At 32.3% G+C, this 25,105-nt stretch overlaps 1 long non-coding RNA gene across 1 annotated transcript in view; it reads left to right on the forward strand.

The window, feature by feature from the left end:
- LOC108305306 overlaps nt 1–7,773 on the forward strand; it is a 9,283-nt gene extending 1,510 nt beyond the window's left edge. The window contains exons 2-3 of the long non-coding RNA XR_001825651.2: nt 4,954–5,024; nt 7,448–7,773. This is a non-coding gene — a long non-coding RNA (uncharacterized LOC108305306). The remainder of the gene's footprint in view (nt 1–4,953; nt 5,025–7,447) is intronic.
- The last annotated feature ends 17,332 nt before the right edge of the window (nt 7,774–25,105 follow it).

Raw genomic sequence — 25,105 nt, forward strand, 5'->3', positions numbered from 1 at the left:
GTGATCCACCCGCCTCGGCCTCCCAAAGTGCTGGGATTACAGGCTTGAGCCACCGCGCCCGGCCCTATTTAGATTATTCTTAAATATAACTTGAATAATATTTTGAGCATGTTTTGATACAAAATAATGTTGACAAATGTTTGAAATGTAATTGTCGTAGTTTTTATAAAAGCAGCAATACCTTAGCAAACATAAATAAGACATAATAATCACATTTTTATATGATTTATTTTTCCTCCAGTAATGATATACCAAGAATCTCTTCCATAGCAGAACATTATGCTTTTGATTGAAAATGTAGAATTTCATCATATAGATATTAATATGTAACCAATTCCTTCTTAATAGGTATATAGACTGATTCTGATGTCCTTTTTTTAGTGTTGAAATTGACATAATGTCTTTTATATTTTATATTTATAGTAGTATAAACATTGCAACCTCTGCCTCCAGGGTTCAAGCAGTTCTCCTGCCTCAGCCTCCCTAGTAGCTGGGACTACAGGCACACGCCACCACGCCCAGCTAATTTAAGTAGGGACAGATTTTCACGATGTTGGTCAGGATGGTCTCGATCTCCTGACCTCGTGATCCGCCCACCTCGGCCTCCCAAAGTGCTGGGATTACAGACATGAGCCACTGTGCCTGGCCGAAAATATTGTAGTTTTGATCCATGGTTTGTTGAATATGTGAATGTAGAATTGGCAAATACAGTGGACCATACTATGTCCTTTTATTTATGAAGACAGGGTCTCACTCTGATGCAGAGGTTGGAGTGCAGTGATGTGATCATAGCACACTGCAGCCTGGAACTCCTGGGGGGCTTGCACTTAAGCATTCTTCCTGTCTCAGTGTCCTGAGTAGTTGGGACTACAGACACATGCCACCATGCCCAACTAATTTATTTATTTTTATTTTTTATGTTATTTAAAATAAGGGACTTGAGCATCCCCTGAATTTGGAATCAGCGTAGGTTCTTGGAGGTTCTTGGAACAAATTCTAAACCACCTGTACCAAGGGATGACTATATCCTCTGAAGGCAGTTAGTCTACAAGGCGGTTATTTAAGGCAATATCCTTTTTTTGAGGAAATACACATTAAAATATTTGAGTGTGAATGGCTATGATTTGTAAACCTTACTTTCAAATGATTCAGAAAGTAATGCATGTGTATACACAGATGATATATATATATATATGCAAATACAATTAATGGATGTGTATGTTTATATATACATGCCATATAGAGAAGAGAAAGAGAATGAGAAAGCAAATGTGACAAAATATTTACAAAAGCTAAATTTGGTAGAGTGTTTACAGGTGTTATATCCACTCTGTTGCTTCTACTCTCTTTCTTTACTTCCCTCCATTGTCAAAAATTTATTAGACAAACTAAAATGAGGTAAACAGCCGGATATGAGGCATGTTCAAGTCAGTAGGGCCCAGTGTGAGGGTGTGGTAGCTTCACAGCATTGGGAGATTGGCTACATACAGGAGGATTAAGATGATGCAAGCATATTTCACACTCCAGGAAGCAGGGTATAAACGTGGAAGTGGGTGGAAGCAGTTTGACTCCACAGTTTTGCAGTGGAATTAGAAGTACTAGTATTTACTCATGGTTATCAACATAGATACAAAAATAAATAGGAGTGTGTGAATATCACATACTTTTACACTGTCTCATCTCAATATTGAAACTTTTCCTGCCTTTTGTTTTAGGAGAGTTGAGTTCAATCTCTCTACCCTATCACAATACTCTTCAATAAAATTTTCCTGCTGGTAGAATTGTTCTCTTCCACACCTTATCACAGAAATTGTCTCTAGAATTAGATAATTTATTACATTATTACATATAAAAAGATTATACTAGTCTTAAATTTTCAAGGAAGAGAATCATCAAAATTAAATAAGAATTTATATTTGTATTTTCATTTTAGGTAGATGGTTATCCATTTTGTCATCATATGTTAAATACTTGACAGGATTAATTTTTGAATCATTTTATGACATGTCTTTTAACTTGCTTTATTGTTTCAATTATCCTCATGAAGTTAATTCCATTTTTTACTGAAGTGGCAGTTCCACAAATTTTAGCAAACTGCTTTATTCATATAAGTCATACATACAAATGACTTGATGCTACACTTTAAATGTGTTATGTTAATTAATCAAGTACTTAATTCTATTTTAAAAGGAAGGCTCAAGAAAGCATTTTTATTTCTTTAGTCATTAGCTGGATCCTAGAATTAAAAGTAATTTATGAGATACCAAGCTGTCATAAGCAAAAGTGCGTGCTGTTAAAAAGTTTTAGATACACTTTTTGTGGTTCAATCACTATAACGAATATAATATTTACATTTCCTCATACTGTTATAGAGATTCCATGTTATACATGTGCCAAGTTTTCTATAAAGCATAGATGATGAATGATATGGTTGATAGGGTAAATGAAGTGGTATATATTTAATGCCACACGTAGGGCAGTAGTAGGTATGAATGGATGCCTTTGATCTTTTTCTCTCTAGCTTGTCTTAAATTCTTCTTTTATTATTTTATTTGAACACAATAGGAATGGTTCAAATGGCATAGATAATGTTGGAATAGTACACAAAATTTGCATAAAGTTGATTGTATATGGATATAAATAGAGGTAACATGGTTTGAAAGATAACATTACTGTGTAAAAGAGCAATTAAAACTTGAATGGGCATTATATTGTTGAACTGAATATTGTTTAGCTCCTTGTTATCATAATGGAAAAAAAAACACTCGACAGTTAGTTCCATTCAGTAATATACTTCCATTCAGTAAAAAACAAACTTCTGTTTTAAGTCCAGTTAGGATTATATCTATTTTTAATGACCTAAATATAATAAAATATCATTTATGTACCAACACAGGAGTCTTATAAATAAATCTAACAAAATTAAAAAGTGAAATGGAAGGCAACAAATAGAAGAAAACTGAATTATTCATCAATGATTTCACTATGCAGTAAAAACAACATGCATTATAACATGCAAATTTTTTAAATGTGGATTTGAAAAATTTGTAATTATAAGCACAAATATGTCATCATGAGTAGAAACAATATTTGAATTTTTTTTCACAGCATTTCTATTGATTTTACAAGAATAAAGATACTCTTGGATTTCAACTTTAAGAAATAGAGTTGGTCCAAAATATACTTATTAACAGATTTTGAATTCCGAAGTAATTTTTTTTCTATTTTTTAGTTTGTAAACTATTTAATGAAAAACAAGGCTTCCAATTATAGTTGCGAAAAGAGAAAAACAACTCATATAAAAACATGACTTAAGAATAATTTTCAACTTAAGCAGACTATAGTCACGTTATATAATTTGCAGGTGTCATTTTAGAGACACAATAAACTATGTACCCAATTACATTCCTTTTTCAGACAACAGTTTGCAATCAGGAGAATGTGTGATGAGGTTTAATCAAAGATTAGAAATTTTTAATTAAATAGGGCCTTTTGTGACTAGTCATTTGACATTAATTACTGTTTTAGCTGAATTCCTTTTGATTTGTAAAGGGCCCTGAGCATTGCAAAAATTATATTGCATCACAGAAATTGTTGATAATTAAAACAAAAGCTTGTCTTCATTAGCCCATCATACACCTTAAAAAGAAACATCATTTTAAATGTTAAATGGATGCCTTAAATAAACAGACTAGAGGGTTTTAAAGGAAAAATAACAGATGGCATGTCAAGCCAGTCGCTTTGGATGGACAGTTTGAAAGTTGTTAATTGTAATGACTCATAAGCTGTTTTGAAATTTCAGTCACACTTTTAGGTGCTAACTAATGGTAAGAGGTGTATGTGCGGTTCTAAGGTCTCAACACTCCTATGGGAATCATAAACCTGACTCATATACCACTGCTGTGAATAGAAGTCAGCAGTCAAACTGAATGGTAAAACAGAAACTGACCTGAAAGTTCAAATAATATTTTTATTTGTGGGCTCATGGAGAATGAAAAGAAAGTTGAAACTCTTTGCAAGAGTTCTAAATCTAGGTAACAATAGAACACCCATAGTAAAAACTACTATTCATCTCTCTGATTTGGAGTATATATGCAGGGGTATCTTTATTAAAAAGACTCAAATTATAGGTGATTTAAATATTAATGAAATAATTTGTCTGAAAGTAATCTGAGAAATAAAGCAAGAACCTAGAGAGATAAAGGTAATTAAAAATAATAATAATGTGCTGTGTTTATGTAAGTGTATGGTGATTTGACCTGAACCGTCATGGACACTGAGTTGTATTTCCAGTTGGGAAAAAGCATCACATATATTCCATTTCTGGCTGCCTCGTAATAAAGGGCATTCAATTTTAGCACAATTTACCTTAGTTTAGGGTTATGGTCTGTGGACAGAGTAAAGCTAATTGGCCGGAAAACTGATGTCACCCATGCCCTTGGCTTCATTAGCAACATGCACTAACCACCTGAGTAAAATAGACATGGTGTTAATAAAACTGACCTTGAAAAATACCTGCTTATATGAACAAAAGATATGCAACACCAAGAATGGAACATGTTGTGACTACTTCTGCCTTTATTACTCCGTGTGTAAAAGCTAGTTAGCTAAACCGTGTTCAATATGATTGTACTGAACTATCCTAAGGAAAAAAAAATCTCTCACAACAGTGAAAAATATTTAAATGATATCAACTGAGACTTCAATCTCTGTCAAAATAAAAACTGTAAATACAAATTTTTAAGAGGGAATAATCTATTTTGCTTCTGGGTGTACAGGGTGTGCATTTAGACTTTTATTAGCAAATATTCCAAGTTTATATTTTATGCTGTTTTCATGTCCAATATAGAACTTCATATGAAAACATCCAAGAGAGGAAATTAATTGCTCATTATGGTAAATAGCTCTAGGGTGTTGAGGAGATTTTACTGACCTCACTCTTCTCATCTCTAGCCCAGGGATTAAACAAGCTGGAACCACAACAAAGGAAAGCTACGTGCCAAATTTTCCAAGATAATAACTAGGTAAATGGACTGTGCCATTGTGATATGTCCAAATTATCATGAAAACAGACATTATATCTAGCAAGCTACAGAAATGTAAAAGTACAGAATTAAAAGACTAAAGGAAAATTTATAATAAATCATTAAAAATGTTCTCTACTTGTAGCTGACTACTTACCAATTTACACATATCATGCCATTTAGTCCCCTCAACAACACTTTGAAGTCTGATTGTCCACATTTCACAGATGAAAAAATTTAAAGAGCTTAAAAAACTTTCCAGGATTACATAGTTAGCATGATCTACTTAATTTAAAATTAAAGTCATAGTTGAAACACAATTATAAGATTAAAAAACAAGATTGGAAAAAAGATTAGCTTCAAATGCACCATTTGGTATTTTAATAAGTAGATTACATTCCTCTTAAATTTTGAGATATGGAAAATTGGGTAAAAAATTACAAGATCAGAGATACAGGGTTGAAAGAGCTACTGACATTAGAAATGTGTTTGTACATTGAAGTCTTATAAGAACAGACCAGGAATACTTTCCTGAGTATCTGTGTATTTAATCACAGCCTGTCCAGTTCAGCCTTCATCTCAGTAATTCCTGGACAGCCTCATCCACTGGGTTCCCCTTTGGCTTTCTGTCTGGTGCCTGTATCAAGGATGTATGATTGTCACTGTCTATCTTTCTTGCTTTCTCTCACTTATGTAAACATAAATGTCTCAGGAAAAATCAAGCTTTCAGCCCTTCTTTTACCCTTTACAAAAGAATTCTACAACTCCATTTGGTTAAATATAAACCCTAATGGGAAGGGAATTCTGTTTTTGGGTTCTCATCTCTATTCTGTTGTCTAGCCTACTCCTATAGGTCCCACCAGCTCCTTTTGGAATTAGTCATGGCAAATTCCCTTTTGTTTAAACAAAACCAAAGCTTTTCATTAATATCCCTTAAGGTAACATTTTCTTGCCTCCTTTAATAACTATTTTCAGGAATTTGTGCTCTTCCTCTGTGCTAAGAACACTGTTTGTGGTTCTTTCCAAGGGTTCTTGCCATGTAGATTAAGAAACTAGGAGACAAACATAGCACACTCAACAAAATTCCTGTGAAATATACCAATCCTCTGATTCCTGTTGTCTGTAGGCAATCTATAATATCTAGTCTTTGGGAGAGAACCCTTCTCATTTCTCTTGTAAGTAAAGGAACTGATTCCAGATCACTCATTGATAGCAACAGTCTTTGGCATAGCATTAATCAAAACAAGGTTAAACTTAAGAAAAAACTATTCGTCTTGGTGTCAAACTCTACTATTACTAATTTTTCCTTTTTTTGCTAGAAGAGCTGATGACATTGCACTTTATTTTATTTTGCTCCTCAGGAAATGAAGAAAAGCTAAAAGACAGAAATAATAGTTTTTGTAAAAAATCTGATTTCATAGTTTTGTGAATACGTTGATGTTTTAAGTTTACAATCAAAATTAATTCTATTTCCGTGTACCTATGAAAGACAGGCTCAGATCTAATTTAAGCACATGAAATATGAAATAGTTAAATCTACAATTTACAGGTTGCACTGCATTTAAAAGAAGAAAGATGATAATTTTTTTACTCTGTGTTTTAAAACTCAGAGATATATCTTATTAAAGACAATTAAACATAAAATCAATAATTATCATTAGCATGTTTACAATTGAAATAATGAAACTATTTTTTCCCCGTAGAAAATGTATTTGGAAAAACAACAATATTAAAACTGCATTTGGTATTCTTTGCACTACTTATTTTCCCGTATAAAGCCTATCAGTTAAAATGATGAATTTTTAACCTTTTCCATTTCTCCCAGAGAACATTTAATTCATATTCTTCAGGTCTTTTGAAACTGGTTCCTCATAATAATGAAGAAATTATTGTTTTTGTAATATTTACTAAAGCCCCGTTACTGAACTTTTCTCAAGGACATATCATTGGCTTTTAATGTATAAATTTCTGATAATCATTTTAGTGGGGGAGGGAAAGCACAGAAAAAGCATTAAAATATGCAGCTAATTGTGTAGTTTAATGAATTTGAATTAAGTTATAATACATTATATTAAACACAATGCATGTGGTGTATAAGAAATAAAAAGGTCATGATATCTAAGAATAGTAAGATCAACAACTGGAATACTAATGGACAAAAATGTTCTGTATAAATTATTCTTTTGCTCTGAGTCACAATTTTGTTTCTTCCAAACTGACTGTTATTAAAACCACTCAAGAAATCCAGCAATATGATTTCTTTCTGTTTTCTGACTCCAGGAAGGTACAGGATTAGGCCGTACATTAAAAACATGCTATTTTCATAAATAATTAAAGTATAATGTTCTGAACATTATCTGAAAAGGTACACAATAAGCTATAATTTAAGAAGAATGACTTCTTGACTCCCTTTACAATGACAGACATTGAAACATATTGCTCAGAATATGTTGACTTACCTAATGGAAAGTACCACTGCAGGTGGTTGTCCTAGGATAGTTACCTAAAAAAAGGTATATGTGGATCTGTGGTAGCTGGAGTTGGTCCTCATGACTTTTTTCAGTTTCTTCTAACCTAAGGAAGTTTCCACTTAGGAATAAGGTGAAAAACATCACCTTTAAATCTTTACTCCATGACCCTTCTGGTATATGACTTGAAAATTTCTAAAGTGCATTTTATGCCTGGTGTGGTGGCTCACACCTGTAATCCCAGCACTTTGGAAGCCAGTGGATCACTTGACATCAGGAGTTTAAGATCAGCCTGGACAATATAGTCAAATCCTCTCTCTACTAAAAATATAAAAGTTAGCCAGGCTTAGTGGCACAGGTCTGTGCTCCCAGCTGTTTGAGAGGCTGAGGCATAAGAATTGCTTCAGCCCATGAGGTGGAGGTTGCAGTGAGTTGAGACTGCACCACTGCACTTGAGTGACAGAATGAGACCAGAAAACAAACAAAGTGCATATTAGTGAGACAAAACCAAGGTACAAATTGCTAAATTACATAACATTTGGCATAAAACTGCCTCTGTATTTTGAATTTCTACATAGAAAACTACAAACTAACTTGGTATATGGTTAAAAAAAAAAAACGGTACTGTAACATAACTTCAGAGTATATTCTTGTAACAAACATCTGTGTCTCAGCCAATCACAGCGGCCAAGCTTTAGCCAGTCACAGGTGGGCAACTGATCAGATCATATTCATATAAGGCAAATGCTAAGCTATAGCCAATCAAGCTGTTTCTTTGTGTCAGTTTCTTTTTTTGTCTATAAATGCCGCCTGTCTGTGTTCCTGGATGGAACTATCTGAACCTCTCCTGGTTCAGAGTGCTGCCTGATTCATGAATAGTTGTTTTGCAAAAATAAACTCTATTAAATTTAACTTGTCTAAAGTTTTTCTTTTAAATAAATAAATATATATATATACCTGGTCCATCTTTCTCAGCTTTTACTTCTCTTGTGGTAACAGGAGAATGGGATTTTGCTTTTCTAGAGCTGAGTGAAAAATGGTCAGGTGGTGAAATAAAGCAGTATTCATTAACATACAGCAGTTACATGCATTTCTGATCCTGAACTAACTGACATTTCTTAAACATGCCTTATGTTTTCAAGTATTTTCCTTTCCAATTAGAATGTCTTCAGCACCTCATCTGTACATATGAAAATTGCATTAATCCTTTTATTTTAAAATTTCTTAAAATTATCTCTTAACATCCCTCTAAGTCCCACCTAAGTGAAAGTCCTATTCTAATTCCTTATAATTGGATGTGATTTCTCCTTTCTTGGATTACATAACAATTTATTTATCATTTCTTATGCACACATTTTATTTTGTTTTTCATTATCATTTTAATTTAATTATTTCACCTTATTCCATCACTTCACTTTAAAGACCTAGAAAACAAAGATCATTTTTTAAAACTCTGTGTACCTTATTGTATCTAACAGAAATAGCTCACTCTTAACAAAAATTGAATTAAATTGTTCTGCCCTTTTTTTGTGAGTAACCTTAACAGTATTTTGTTCTCTCTGTCAGGATACTAGTTGAACATCTGAAATTCAGAAATATAGTTTTCTTCCAATTATCTTAGAACACCATAAATACAAGAGAAGAGCTATGTAGTTATGGCCTCTTGACTGACTTCTATTAGTCCAAATGCCAGGTATGAGTATCACTTATTACAGCTGGGTCAAAATGGACTAGTGAGAAAATGTTTAATAATTATACACAACATTTAAACCTATAAATTGAAAAAGATAAAAGTATTCCATTCTTATTATTTATAAATCATTATAAATGAATGACATTAAATAAATATAAATATTTCCAGGATACATGAAAAATAAATGGTAGAGTCACAGATTAAAAGTCATCTTCTAAAATCATAGCTAATATAACTCTTATTTTGCAAATGGAATGTCTTAGTATATTACTTTATTGTCCTAAAATTATTCTTAATATTGAGGGACTTCATCTAAGCTTCTTAAAATATGACATGGTAATAATTAGCATAATTTGTATGAATAACAAATAACAATGATGATACTGCAGTTCTTCTAATGAAATAATTCGTTATTTAAGCTGTCTAAGCATTATGCATGACAGCTACCCTATCAACAGAGGAGTTAATTCAATGCACATGGAAGAACAGTTTAACTATTAAACAATCAATCAATCATTCTCTCAACTTAGCTAATGAGTAAAGACTATTACTATTCAATTTTTTCCTCTTTTCTGAAAGTCTCAACATAATCAAATTGGAATTTTCTAGATAATACAGTGAGTTAACATTTATGCTCCATATTCATATGTTTTCATAGATTAGAATTACTTAGAAGTAGTATCTTTGGTAATAATCACTCAAATTCTTACGTGAGCAAAGCATTTAGCTTGAATCCTTTGCATATATTTTATTAACTTGAAGGGTTTCTTTCAAAACTAACAGAGGTTGTTACTGATTTGCTCAAATATTGTGTATATGAGAGAAATTTTGCTGTGTTTCACAGTATGCAAGAAAAATTTTTGTCACCATATGGCTATGAACTAATACTATGAAAAACCTGGATTATATATTGAACAATTCCATCTTTAAAAATGTAGGCCATAAAAGTGAAGTAACTTAACAAAGATCCTTACTGGACTCCTGCAAATATATAAGTAGAGAATATCTGTAGATAAGGACAACTTGTACTTCAATAAGGGCAAAGGGCTAAAAATAATTTTAAACTAAAAGAGATAGTGTGCAGTTATGTCCCAGGCCTCCTAATTATGTCCAAGAAATCAGCATATAAAAATGAGCAGACTGGTAAAGTATCAGGCCTTTTGTTTATTGTTGATAGGCTGGAATTAGAAAGTCTTATCACGAATAGCAGGCTTTTACAAAGAAACCAACAATCACTCAAGCCTTTCTCTGTTAAAAAGAGCTATGGTGAGAAAATGTTGGGGATTCTTATAAATTAAGTATGCAATAAATAATATATGTATATGTAATTAATATACAGAAATTATATAGAATGAACTTTCATGATAATATAATGCTTTAAAAATAAGAACCATTAAGAGGTCATCTCTAAATTCGTATGTTGAAAACTTACTATGAATTGATTTGAAACAGCTTTATAAAAAGGATTGTAAGAAAAATCATTCCAAAAGATTCAACCATGATTAGCCATTTAACTATTAACTATTTGAGATCATAGATTTTTATGAGGTCTAGAAAATGGAGTTTGTGATTTACAAAAAAAAAAGTTTACAAAATAATTTAAAACATAAGAAATGCAATGCATTTTTAAAAAGTTTTTTCATTCTACTGAATTTATAAAATACATATCATTTAATATTAGCTGTCACATCACAATTTTGTAAAGTATTTTCTCCTTCACAATCCTATACTACGATCAACTCACAATCTAATATAAATATAATGTATATTTACAAAAATCAACATTAAAATTCTGAAGATATATGCAGGATTCCTTGAAAGCAATGGAAGTGATATTAGAGAACTCCAAATGCTGAATTCACAAATTATGCCAAACTAATATAATATATGTCAGTATTAAAACAGCTAACCACTGATGAAAAAACTTATGAAGGATCTTAAAAATATTTAATTTTTTATTTTAAGCTAATTTTCCACACAAACTTTATTGTGCCTTCTCTTTATATAAAATGTTAGCCTTTGCTTTAAGATGATTTAGTGTGAGTGACTTTTTGTTTCTCCTTGGGACTGATCATCTTAGATAATGAGAAGTCCTTTATTAAAAGAAACTAGAAAGATGTAACCGTTAACATGCTAAAAGACAGACAAGCAAACAAAAGTATGTAGAAGTTGCTCAGAAAGATTTCTGAATATGTAAAAATAAACTGGGTTTGGACTTAGGAAGATGAAATAGAAAAGCAACAGTGCCTGTGAACACCAGAGATACATGTTCCTTCCCATGTGACTTCAGACAAGCTCTAAGGTTAGGGTTCATAAATCTAAAGAACAGAAGATGAGAAGAAGAGATTGTCTAGGTAATTTATTACAGAACTTTAATTAAAACATCTCAGCCAGCCTGAGCTTTCCTCCTTTTATCCCTTTGCCCTACTAGGGTTGCAGCTGGATTTAAAACTAAGACCTGTTCTTTAAATTCATGACAGATATGCTACAGGTAGCTGCAAATGTGGATGTCAAGGCCCAAAAGAAAGAAATCATAGTTTCTGAGGGAAAAATTCACAAAAATGGAAGGCTATTAGTTTTACCTTGTAGTGAAATTTACTGAAGGACTGTAGTCGGAGTAAATCCTCCTTCCTCTGGAAACTGCTATGTTTTGGCATTCTGCAGTGAAGCATTCTCTTAAATGGTGCTGTCATAGCCTTACTTACTAAGGAAGAGACCTCCTGTGGAACAGACTCACATAAGTGAAAAGAGAGTCTATATCAACTCCTTAAGTTAAACACGTGGTCTTTTTATGTAAAAATGAACCAAAAACTATAATTGCCATACCTACGAGGAATAACAAAGACATGAAAAAAAGACCACATTGATACTGAACAATTCAGGAGGAGAACATTAAAAATAACAACAATACCAATAACACATGCTAATGAAATTCTGTGGAGAAGTTTGGTAGTCAAAAATACACATTGAAAAATAGACTTCACTATACGGAAATAAACAGCAAAGAGAGCTAGTAAAATTACCCAGTTTTTGGAATATAAAAGTCAATGAATAAACCAAATAATGTGTTAGCAGGGCTAAAAGCCCTCTCCTTGATAAAATAAATAGATAACATTTTTCTTCATGGTTATAATAGGCTAGGAACTGTTCTGTAAACCTGATATTGTTCTTAACTAATCCAATTCTTACAATAAATCCATAAATTTGATTCTTCTCTCATATCTAGTTTATAAATGAGAAAACTGATGCTGAGTGAATTTGAGTAACTTACCTAAGACAATATAGCTTGTGGTAGGCAGTTACATTTTGAATGCTGGTAGTTTTGTGACTAAAACACACACACCTATCAATTAATCTTCAATGATTTTGAAGGCAAAGTGAAAGAAATGCCCAAATGTTTATAGTAAAAATTATGAAGAGTTTAAAAATATAAAAGAAAAATAAGGTGAAGAGACTGATGAGTTCTGTTATTAATTCATTACAACTAAAATACAACACAAATTTCCTGATTTTAAAAAAATGTTTCTTCATATTGAGAGGATCCAATGAATGAAATCAGAAGAAGAAATTTGAAGACTTACTCTTAAACATAACTAAGTCAAATCTTGGAACAAAAAGGAGGTTGAAAATTCTAACTCTATCCAGAAGCAAACCCAGGTTACCTACAATGCAACAAAATAAGAATGACTGATTCAGTTTTGCATCATCAGCAGTTGCATCTGGAAGCAAAATAAAATCTTTTTAGACATGCAAAAATTTGTAAAATATACTAATATGTTTAGCAACAAACACTATAATATTTTAAGTTTGTGCTTTTCAAGGCTCTATAAGAAAGGTCACAAAGCGTATCAAGATTTGGCATTCCTTAGGAAAATGAATATAAAAGCAACTGTGTTCAAATGTGTCCTGCCAAATGGGGAAAAATGAATGTAAGACCTGCAGAGAAAAGTCTCTCAAAGTAACTCTTCAATAAGAAGACATTAATTTAGGAATACCTTAAAAAATTGAATGGCATTGACTAATAACTGCAATATTAGAATTTGTATAAGGAAAATAAATGTCTACATTTATGGAAATAATTAGCAATGGATTTAGAATGAAAAGGTATACAAGATTCAAGAAATGGTATAAATTCTATGTGGTCTAGAAGAGGTAAAAAAATTAAATGATTAATCTGTGAGATATTCACTGTAGTATGACCACAGTTTAATCACTTGGTTTTAATTCTATACTTTTTTCTTTGGGAGCAATCACATTGCTGGATGCGCAATGACTCATGAACATAATGTTGCAAATTCTATTTATGTGTTTTATAATTTAAAAATTGACCTGTAAAACATTAATAGCTTAGCTATAGCCACAGAGTTAAATGCAGTATTTATAGACAATATAAACATAAATTATTTTATATTCATTTAGTTGTGCTTCTGTACAAACATAGTTTTCTATCACTGTTTCAATTAAAGCTGGTGGGTGTTAGTTTAGTTAAAATAAGTTATGTGTCTTCTAAATGTTCATATCAGACTCCATAAATTTTGCTTACTTTGTATGTATATTTAGACATAGGATTACATAATAAATATCTATCATGTCTTTTCTTTTGTTCCATATTCTGCATATGACTATGACATTCCTTTATTTTTAACATCTTGATAGAGAAGCATTTTTAAGAGCAGGGGCTGGGAAGAACTAAATTGGTAGGCAAATTAACTCTGGTGCACTTTCATTCTATTGTAATTACTTTTTCTATAAATGAGAAACGTTCTCTTTTTGCTTTCCCATTTATTCCCATTGCCTCTCTTCACCCCGTCTTTATATACGAAATTAGCTAAAATTAAGAAATGAAAGTCAAGTATAAGACAAAGTTGGTAGAGAATACCATTGGTTTCTTTATTTTGTTTGTTTACTATTCTCCCAACTTCTCTTTAGGTGAATTAATTACCTTTGAGTCTCCAAATTTAATGCTGATATTCAAGTTCAGGTAGTTCTAATTCTATTTCAGTTGCTAGCTGATAATCAGTATTTTGAAAAGAGTATATCTCTGGTTGAGGGATTGTATGTTGGAGTGAAAATGGTTAATGGTCTTAAAATTTTTAAGAAATCCCAAAGAGGTTAGGTGATATAAGAAAAAATATATCAAATCATTATTACCTAATATTACACTAAGTTCAAGGCCAATTTAATACAAAATAATTTGAAAATAGTGACATCTTTTGGTTGTGTTTTATTTTTAATTCTATTTGTAAATATGTAGTCTGCTCAACTGCCAGAAAAATAGAAACTTTGGGTTTCATGGCTTTAAAATCCTAGGACATAGCAGGATTGTCAGGTAACATAATTGTAGGAACAAACTAAAATCTACAACTTTAGCAGCTACATATTGCCACATTAAGTATTCCAGAAGATCCCTCTCTTCTCAATAAATATTGTAGTTTAGTTGAACTTACTAAAACCCTTTGACTGCCGAAGGCATTAGAATTGCTTTACTGAAAATACTTTCAGAAACCTCAGGGGGTCTAATGTGGGGTGAGCTCCCTGGTGGTTGATTAATACTTTGTCTCCTAAAATACTGCTAGGCTTACATGTTGTTTATAATAGCCATTCCACAAATAACAATGCAGAATCAGCAGAGAAGTTTTGCTTTGAATTTGTATATCCACTTAACAGTAGTGGTTGTAACACAGGTTCTTAAGATTACAGCAACAATCTACCATGAGGAACTATTTCATTCAGGAGTAAATTACATTAACTTGGCTATCCAGTCCATAGCCAGTTTTTGCTGTTTTGTTTTACTCTTGCTTTCTTTGGGGCTGTGGGGAGGGTAGAATATCCTCTAGCTTATGTGCGAATCATCACCTGGAGAACGAACTGCACTACCAGCCACATAACCATTTGTATTATATCTCTGGTTGAGGGAATTATAATTCCCTTGTTGTGCTTTGAACACAAATTGTAATTGCAATATTACTTTAACAGACCTTTCAACTATGTCATGTTCCAGAATAAAATTTAATAAATATGACTCTAAAGTGGTGTGTGTGGTATTTTATATTTCAATATAATGTAGAGAGAATATTCTGTAGTTGTCTTAATATTCTTGCATCTAAGAAAATCAAGTTAACAATCATGAATATACTATTCTTTCAAGAAGAAAAATTAAGCTGATTTTAAGCAAAGAGCTTCACATATACTGTACTATAATAAATTCCTCATTAGGTATATCAACTCTATATGAAAAGTAAACGTTTGGATTCGCCTTTTCACTTAATTTTAATTCATTTGTTCTGAGGAAAGAAGAGCTTATGTGTAGTTTGAAAAGATTTGATACATTTGCTAAAGGTGTGAAATTTCTGAACCGTCTTTACTTTTTGCTTTAACACCACTCTCCTTTTTGTAACACTCGATTATCTGAACTTCTTGCCTGCAAAAATGGAAATCATTAGTTTCACAAGCATATATTCATACATTTTTATATTAGCTGATTAGTTGAATGAATCTTACAAATATGTATGTGGACTACTTAAATCAATTTAGATGAGCAAAGAGGATAATTATTATGATATTTTTGTAGGAATGAAGCTCTGCCTAAAGTTACAGTGTGAGAGATAAACTTTAGAGTATAATGATGTCTTAGAAGTTAATAGAAAAATGAGTACAAAAACCATGACAATGGTAAATGCCGTTTATTAGCACCATCTATGTTTCAAAAACTTTGCTTACCTATTCCTTCATTCTGTAGTAACTCACTCAAACAGAGATAAAAACAAAAAGAAACAAACAAACAAACAAGCAAAAAACAACACCCAGTGTCCCAGTTATGGTGTAATCAAGACATAGCCGTAAAAACAATCCATCGCAATTGTTAAAGTGGCTACAAATAAAAAACACAGTTGGTGCAGAGCCATAATTTGAAACCAAATCTTCTCATGCTAAATTCAACTTTAAAAACCATACCATACCTCAAATCTCAGGAAAAAAGAAAAAAGAAAAGAAAAGAAAACAAAACAAAAAAGAATATAACATGCCAATATTCCATAATACAAAGAAAAATAAGTAACAATATTGCAGTTATTGTTGTATATCGTTAAATTTCTGTTTCTTTCTAAGAATTCCTAAGTTAAAATCATTCCACTCTTTACCATGAACGCTATTTTTAGTGATCTGCGATTAATATACCTTTCCAAGTTCTGCAAAATATACAATTAAAATAGTTTTTAATTCAAAGTAGTTTTGAACTAATTTGAATTTTGCTAAAAAATAAAACTGGTTTTATACTAATTTTATGAATGCTTCTCAGGTCCCTGATATACTTCTTGGTCTTTCTTATACGTCCTTTTTTTTTTTTTTTTTTTTTTTAGAGACAAGGTCTCACTTTGTCACCCAGGCTGGAGTGCAGTGTGGCACTACTATAGCTCCCTGCAACCTCAAACTCCTCCTCACTCAAGCAACCCTCCTTGCTCAGCATCCCTGGTAGTTAGGACTGCAGGCTCATGCCATTACACTCAATTAATTTTTACAGTTTTTGTAGAGACAGGGTCTTACTATGTTGTCCAAGCTGTTCTAGAACAGCCTCAAGAATGGTCTCAAGCAATTCTCCTATTTCAGCCTCCCAAAGCACTGGGATTACAGATGTGAACCACCTTGCCCAACTCTTTCTTATATATCCTTTTAAAAATAAACAGGAATTCTTTCTTGTTTGCAGATAAACACTTTAGTGGCTTCTTTTTAACAAGCAAATAAGGTTAACTCAAGAAAAATTCCATGGAATCTTTATCTCATGTTTGGTTTTTTAAAATGGAATTTTCCTTCTTCCATTTAAATTTAATTTAATGAAAGAATTTCCTTCTTCCATTCAGCCTGCTTAAGGAATAATTATATAATAATACTGAGTGCCACAATTATAGCTTGATGGTTTCTAAATATCGCCTACAATACCATGGCCATTCAGTCATATATAATTTGTCTACAGTCCATCATTTTTATGTTTCTTATAACAACTATTACAAAGATTTACTCTGTACAATATTCTCATTCAACTCAGTCCAAAGCAAATAAAACAAATTCAATGCTCAACCTTTTAACTTTGGTTCTCTGAGACCAAACTTATCTGTATCTGAATTCTTTTTTACGTTCTTCTTGCCTGGCTTCCCTCCTCTTTTACTATGTTTTCTTTTGATTCACCTCACTTCCAGACTCTCTGAAAATAATAACAAAAAAAATTTCCATTTCCTCAAATTAATTCACAAATCTACTTCCGTTGACTTCCACTCCAAAATTGCTGCTGAGGTAACTTATGCAAAAGCCTATTTTAAGTTTCATTTAATCTGACCTCTTGTTAGCAGTTGACATTGCTACTCACCCACTGTATTTGTGACTCTCCTCTTTTCTACCTTTCATGTTGTCTCATTAATGTAACTACTTCTTTTAGGATTCCTAACAAATTTCTCTCATTCTTCACAGTCAGTAAAGTTCTGTTGCTCTCTGTTCATTTATTGGTCAATCTATTGCTACAGATGTTCTTCCTGTATGGTTTCATCTTTGAAGTAATCAATTCTTATGATTTCCAGGCAATGATGATAGCCGTATCTGTACTCTTCCTCTGTTTCGGGATGCTTTACCTTCTGTGTCTCACAGACAACATACAATTGAGTTCTTTCAATGTAAATTGATTACTTCTTAGCCTACTTTTAAGTCTTTCTTCTTCTGTACTTGCAGTCTTGCTTAATGATGTCATCATTTACTTAATTTTACAAATAAATATCAGAGTAAACCTCAGCTGCTGTCTTTCCCTCCACTACCTGTTCTACAATCAAATCCATCAATATTTTCTATTGTTTTATTAATTAAATAGATTTTGGAATATAACTTAAATTTATCATCTAGGCATTGACTTGAATTCTTTTTTTTTTTTTTTTTTTTACAGAAAACGTTTCACTCTATTGCCCAGGCTGGAGTACAGTGGTGTGATCTTGGCTTACTGTAGCTTCGGCCTCCTGGGCTCAAGCACTTCAACTTCAGCTTCTCTAGTAGCTGGAACTACAGACATGTGCCGCCACACCTAGCTACTTTTTTATTTTTTATTTTATTTTATGTTTTTAGAGATAGGGTCTCACTATGCTGTCCCAGATGGTCTCAAACTCCTGGACTCAAGTGATCCACCCACCTTGCCCTCCTAAAGTGGTGGGATTATGGGATTGCAGGCATGAGCCAGCACACCCAATCCCAATTCAGATTTTAGAACATGAAGTTAAGAAAAAAGAAAAAGAAACATAAGCATTGAAGAAAATAGCATGGTGTATTTGTATTTGCCTTTTGAAGAGTAAACACGGGGTTAAATAAAAGTGTTTAATCACACAGCCACTCAGTTTTATGATTCTGCTTTAAATCATAAAGCCATATAGTAAAAAAAAATGCTGAAACTTATTTTTAATTAGTGCCTTTTTTCATTATTTTTATTTTTTTTCAATTCAGATTGTCATCATAATGCACCAAATTTTTACTGTTCTTTCTGTCTTAGAAATTTTTCCACTGATATTCTTATATGTTCTACGTGTTATATAAGTAGGAGTGGAAAATTTTCTTTCCAACCCGTGAGGGTACAGTAATTTGAATTCATAAAAGAAATGAACAATGGACAGATTAAAGGAAAAAAGGCACAGATTTATTAATGTGCAAGTATGAGAACCACGTGAAAGATTAAACTCAAAGATCCAGATGGCTGGGGTTTAAAATAGCACCCTGATCTGCAGAGAGAAACAGGGACCTCTGAGGACCTCTGATGGATAGGTAGGGAGGTGGAGATGCTAACATGGGAGAGTGAGGGGAGAAAAATATCATGGCAAACAAAAGTTTTCTTATTATACAGATAGAGTCTCTCAGGTAGCAACCATTAGAAGAATAGTTGAAAGAATAAGTAAAAGTCTGTATGGGCATGATAACATGGGCATGGAGACTTCTAGTTTTCTTTCCTGCAATAGGAGTTAATCTTCTCTGGTTAAATTACATTCCAGGGAGAGGGTCAAAGACAATTGCACTTATTCTGGAGGAATTTAGAGAATTTTAGAGTATGCCACACTGGGTACTTCAGGAATGAAGAAGATTCAAGAGAGGAGAAGGGTCAGAGACACCTTGAGGCTGCTCTTTTTGTTCAAAGTTGCCATACTTTTTTGGATACTATTTTTATGAACCCCAACAAATACAATACGGTATATACCAACATCATCATCTTCTCACAGGAGGAATTTACAGTTCAATAAAAATGTATTAATGGGAGACGGAAAAAATTAAAACAGATAAAGAAATAGAGGCTATGTTATAATTTTGTTTTCTTATTTATTTATTTATCTACCTATCTTTTAATTTATTTAGTTTTGCAGCGACAGGGTCCCATTATGTTGCCTGGGCTAGTATCAAACTCAGGGATTCAAGTGATCCGCCCTCCTTGGCCTCTCAAAGTGCTGGAATTACAGGAGTGAGCCACTATACCCTGCCATAATTTGTGTTTTCTTATCCAATCACACTTTGTTTTTAAATAATTGTTTCATTAACATTTATGATTTAATTTCTTATTTCCATATGCATTATTTTCTTAAGGTACTTTATTGATTAATACGTGTCTGTCTTCATTATACTGCAAGGCAAGATTTATCCTTTCCCCAATTCTCATGAATAAACACATTTCCACTTTATTTTGATAAACAGTTTAAACAAATTTTAAATTAAGTTTGATGAAATGTAAAGTTTAAATTGGTATCATAAACATATCCAACAGGCATATGAAAAATGCTCAACATTACCAAGCATTAGGGAAATGCAAATCACAATCACAATGAGATATCACCTCACTCCTATTAGAATGACTATTATTCAAAAGCCAAATAATTAACAATAGCTTGCAAGGCTCCAGACAGAAGGGAACACTTATTCACTGTTGGTGGGCATTAGTACAGCTATTATATAAAATAGTATGGAGCTTCCTCAAAAAAAAAAAAAAATAGAACTACCATGTGATCAAGCAATCCCAATACTGAGTAGTTATCTAATGGAAATAAAATCAGTCTGTTGAAGATATAATTGTGCTTCCATGATTACTGTAGCATTATAAACAATAACCAAGATATGTACCCAACCCGAATGTCCATCAATGGAAGAATGGATAAAGAAAATGTGATATATATACATAATGGAATACTATTCAGCCATTACAAAGAATAAAATCCTGTCATTTGAAGCAATATGAATGGAACTGGAGAACGTTAAGTAAAATAAGCCAGGCACAGAAAGACAAATACCATATATCTGATTCATTTGCAGAATTCAAAAAAAGTTGACATGGGAGTAGAGTAGTGTAGTGGTTGCCAAAGCCTGGGGAAGGTAGGGGCAAAGCAATAGATGGGCAGTGATTGTTCAATGGCTACAAAATTACAATTATATAGTAGGAATACCTTCTGGTGTGCTATTACATGGTATAACAATATTCTATATTTCAAAATAACCGGAGAGATTCTGAATGTTCTCACCACAAAGAAATAGGTGTTTGAGGTGATCAATAAGCTAATATCCTGATTAGATCATTATACAATCTATACATGTATGGAAACATCACTCTTTACGTCGTAAGTATATAGAATTATTATGCATCAATTAAAAATAAAAAATAAATAACTAAATTGGTAGGTCTCATTTTCATAGATTTTTTTCTCAGTACACCAGTTTTCATAAAATATATAGCAACATATAAATATAAAGCCAAGTGAAGAAAACAATAGCAATAAGGCAGCTTGACAAATTAATCTCCACTGTTATAACATAAACCAAATAATATTAGAAGCACAAATTTTACTGGTTCAAGCATAGTTTTGTTGTAAATAAATTGAATGTTTGATAATCAGCCCATTGTTTTACAGAAGTGTTTTTTTTTCCCTAAATGTACTTATTGAATGTCTGTCTGCCAACATTGTACCCAGTATGGGAGATTTAAAGATAAAATGATAGCCTAGAGAGATGCACTAAAAAGAGTTGTAAACATTGATAGAGTAATAGACATCCAGATCACGATAGTCTCCTCAGAAACATGTGGACTTGCTAATATGCTTTAATGAGCTAGTGAGTTTTAGCACTACAAAGCACTGGGAGTTTCAAATCTTCCTTGTGGCTGTGTCATATAAATCTACCATTGATCTTTTTATAAACCCCATTTAATGTTAATTACTAGAATTGGGTCACCAATGAGCAAAATATTAAATTATACTCTGATGACAACTCACTGCAAAGTAATTCTGCTCCTCTTAATGCTATCCTTTGGAATACTACTTACTGCCTTACTGACATATAGGGATAATAATATTCGTTAACATTTATTCAATGCTTGCTGTGTGGCTTATACACCATAACTCATTTTAATCTCAACCCTATGAGGTATGCAAAAATTTTAACCCTATTTAATGGGCATTAGTTTGCCTGAAGACCTTTAGCTATTAAGAAACAGAAGAGGCACTTGGGCCAGGCCCATGCTACTGAGACCTTTTCCATAATAGCAATGGTTTCTGTATTATAGCATGGAGCACCTATAGTATACATTTGATAAAACTGTCAAGCTCATTTAGCAGTTTTCAGTGGCATACTAAGTGCTGATGTTGCAAGATAAATAAGACATAAACTCTAATTGAAAATGAGCTATGTACCACCACAGCCAGCTAATTTTTGTATTTTTAATAGAGACGGGGTTTCACCATGTTGGCCAGGATGGTCTCAATCTGCTGACCTCGTGATCTGCCCACCTTGGCCTCCCAAAGTGCTGGGATTACAGGCGTGAGCCACTGCATCCAGCCTAGACCATATAGATATTAAGGGTCAGCCAACACTAACTCAGGTTTGCAAAGCTGCATAAAAAGAAGCAAAGCTACTAATATTATGAAAAATAGCCTACTTAACTTTGGCTGTGCTTGTTTATTCTTGAGTCCAATGACTATGCAGACATGTAGCATATGGTTGAGGAAACATGCATAACACTTGTTTTGTGTTACTTTTCCATGTTTTAAAAATTACATTTTAACATATTTAAAATTCTACATTTTAAATTTTATTTTCTTGTGTGCAAGAACGTATATTTATGTAAATGTATAAGATGACTCTATAGTTGGTGGGCATATAAATGAGCAAATCCAAGTATTTAGCCATAAACCAACTTTGGAGATGAAAGCATGCTTAGCACAAGACAAAAATTTACACACAATAGTGCATGCTACAGTGGCTGTATGACTTCACATCAAGAATTTTGTTATGTATATGGAATACAAAGTAAGAATTTTTGTTGCTCTACCAATTTCATCATTACCACCACCATTTTTTAATCCATCAAAAGAAATTTATATGTGTCCCAAATTATGTTGAATTCTATTAATGATTTAAAGGGTTCATGGAAGGAATTTCGTCCTGAAAAGGCTTTTGTTTTTCTTAGAATAATAATGATTATTGTAATAAAAAGTATATTCATATCTCCCAGTCAGTAATTTAAAATCAGGAAAAAGAATTTTAACAGCAACCAAAGAACGGAAGGATACTCTTACCCTGAAGCTGATCATGAAGATTACCCTGCTAGGCTTGACAATTTCCTACTTTACTCAAGAATAAGTAGGCACATAACTATTGTCTCCAATAATAATATACAAACTAGATAACAAAATAGGACACTATGAAAGCATCCAAAGGGCATGCTATGAGAAAAATGTAAAGAAAATAAACATATATTAGAAATCTCCTGCCTTTTATTGCCAGTAAAATTTCTCTCCCCCAAATGCCCATAAGAACACATGTTTTTAGAAAAACATATGTAAGAGGAAACTTGATAAAATGATATAGTAAATTACTAATTGTCCAGCTGAGAAGAAAACCAAAAGAAAATAGATCAATAAGTATAGAAACAAAATACAGTATTAGAATTTAAGTCAACATGAATGATACAGATGACTAAATCAGTATTGCATAGAGAAAATATGAGATTATTGATCTTGCTGGAGAAAAGAAAATACAGAGAACTGAGCATAAACAGCATTTGTAATATATAAAATGGAGACTGGGTGTGGTGGCTCACACCTATAATCCCAGCATGTTGGGAGGCTGAGGCTGAGGCCAGCAGATCATTTGATGCCAAGAGTTTGAGACCAGCCTGGCCAACATGGTGAAACCCCATCTCTACCAAAAATACAAAAATTAGTCAGGTGTGATGGCACGGGCCCAGCTACTCGGGACGTTGAGGCACAAGAATCACTTGCCCGGCAGGCGGAGGTGGCAGTGAGCCGAGATCATGTCACTGCACTCCAGCCTGGGTGACAGAGTGAGACCCTGTCTCAAGAAATATATTTTTAAAAAGATGTAGTGAAAAAATAAAAATATTCTGCATTAAGATTCTTTCATTAGTCAAGATTTATTGTCTGTTAAAGATAATGAATTGAAAATAAATCATCAGGTAAAAATATATTGAACTAAGAATATTTCTCCAAATGTTAAATGCTACATAACAATAGACCAAGCTAAAGAACTTTGAAGTAGAAAAGTCTAACTGAAAAATAAATATTAGGCAACTTGTTCTTTTTGAAGGGGCTGTGGTGATGATGGGGTAGTAAAGGGATATTAAAGCATAAATGAATTCAACAAAGATGTCATAACATGCTCGCCATTATAACAAAATACTCAAGGAATCTGTTGGTGAAAAAAGGGGCTAGAATTAAGCATGCAGAGAGAAGGAGGAGTTATGGTATAAAACAAACCACATAAATCAAAATAGCAACAAGGTAATAATAGAGATATAAGTAAAAATTATTAGATAGTAGAATTAAAAATACATAAAAGTTTGGTGAAACTGAATATATGACATTAATAAAGGCTTAGTAAAATATAAACAGAAAGGTTTTTTTCATAGGTCATAAGAATATCTATTGGCATGTCCACTTAATCTGAAGAAATATGACTTCTATTGCATTAGTTTTGAATTTTCATCCAATATAATAGGTCAAGAAATAAAATAATACAACTATTACCAAAAAACACAGCCTAATGTCCCCTATTTCGAAAGACATTATGTATAGTAAGGGTAAGAACACTGATTCACACACTCTCAAAAATACTAATAGATATGTTACTAGTTATATTTTTTAAATGACTATTAAAAAACAATTATTTTCCTATGGTTGACAAAAATATATTAGGTAGAATAATAGAACAGGATTCCTTTCTTTACAATTGAGTAAAAATGTAGATTTAAAAATATTATTTATCCAGAAATTTAATCCCAACAGGATTTAAGCACTGAAAATATTTTCCATGTTTATTTTTTCCAAAGCTTATTCTTTTTAATGTTATCTGTTTGTAATAATTTTAAAAATACCTTTATAAAATGCTTAGTGAATGACATATATGTAATCTGCTCTGTGTGGAAGAGCAAGTGGTCAGGTCTTTCAGCCCAATTCACATGATAATGACATGGGTGGCGTGGATTATAATTAATAGATTGTAAATGGCTCTGTCAAAAGGTTCTTCATGTTGCTAAAAAATGTCATACATTTCCTAGAACATAGGGCTTAAATTTTTGACGAGACAAGCTCCAGATGTACAAACTGAAGTAAAAATGTCAAAAATAAAGTTATAATTAAGCTGATAAGATTATAAATGTACATTTTTTAAAGTGCCATTGTTTATTCTAATTTTCTGCAGATGCTTTGAAATTAAATTCAATTGAAAAATTATTTTGTAACTGACTTAATGTAAGATTTTCTGATAACTAAACTGAATTATTAATTTTTAAACTTTTTATGAAAATCAGTGAATTTGCAATGTTTGAGTCTTTGTACAGGAACTGATAGGGCAAATGTATTATTTCTGCCTAAGTCTCTACATTTTAGTTTCTCATGTAACATTATATT

The sequence above is a fragment of the Cebus imitator genome, unplaced genomic scaffold (assembly GCF_001604975.1).
Source record: "Cebus imitator isolate Cc_AM_T3 unplaced genomic scaffold, Cebus_imitator-1.0 Scaffold61, whole genome shotgun sequence".
Taxonomy (NCBI): Eukaryota; Metazoa; Chordata; class Mammalia; order Primates; family Cebidae; genus Cebus; species Cebus imitator.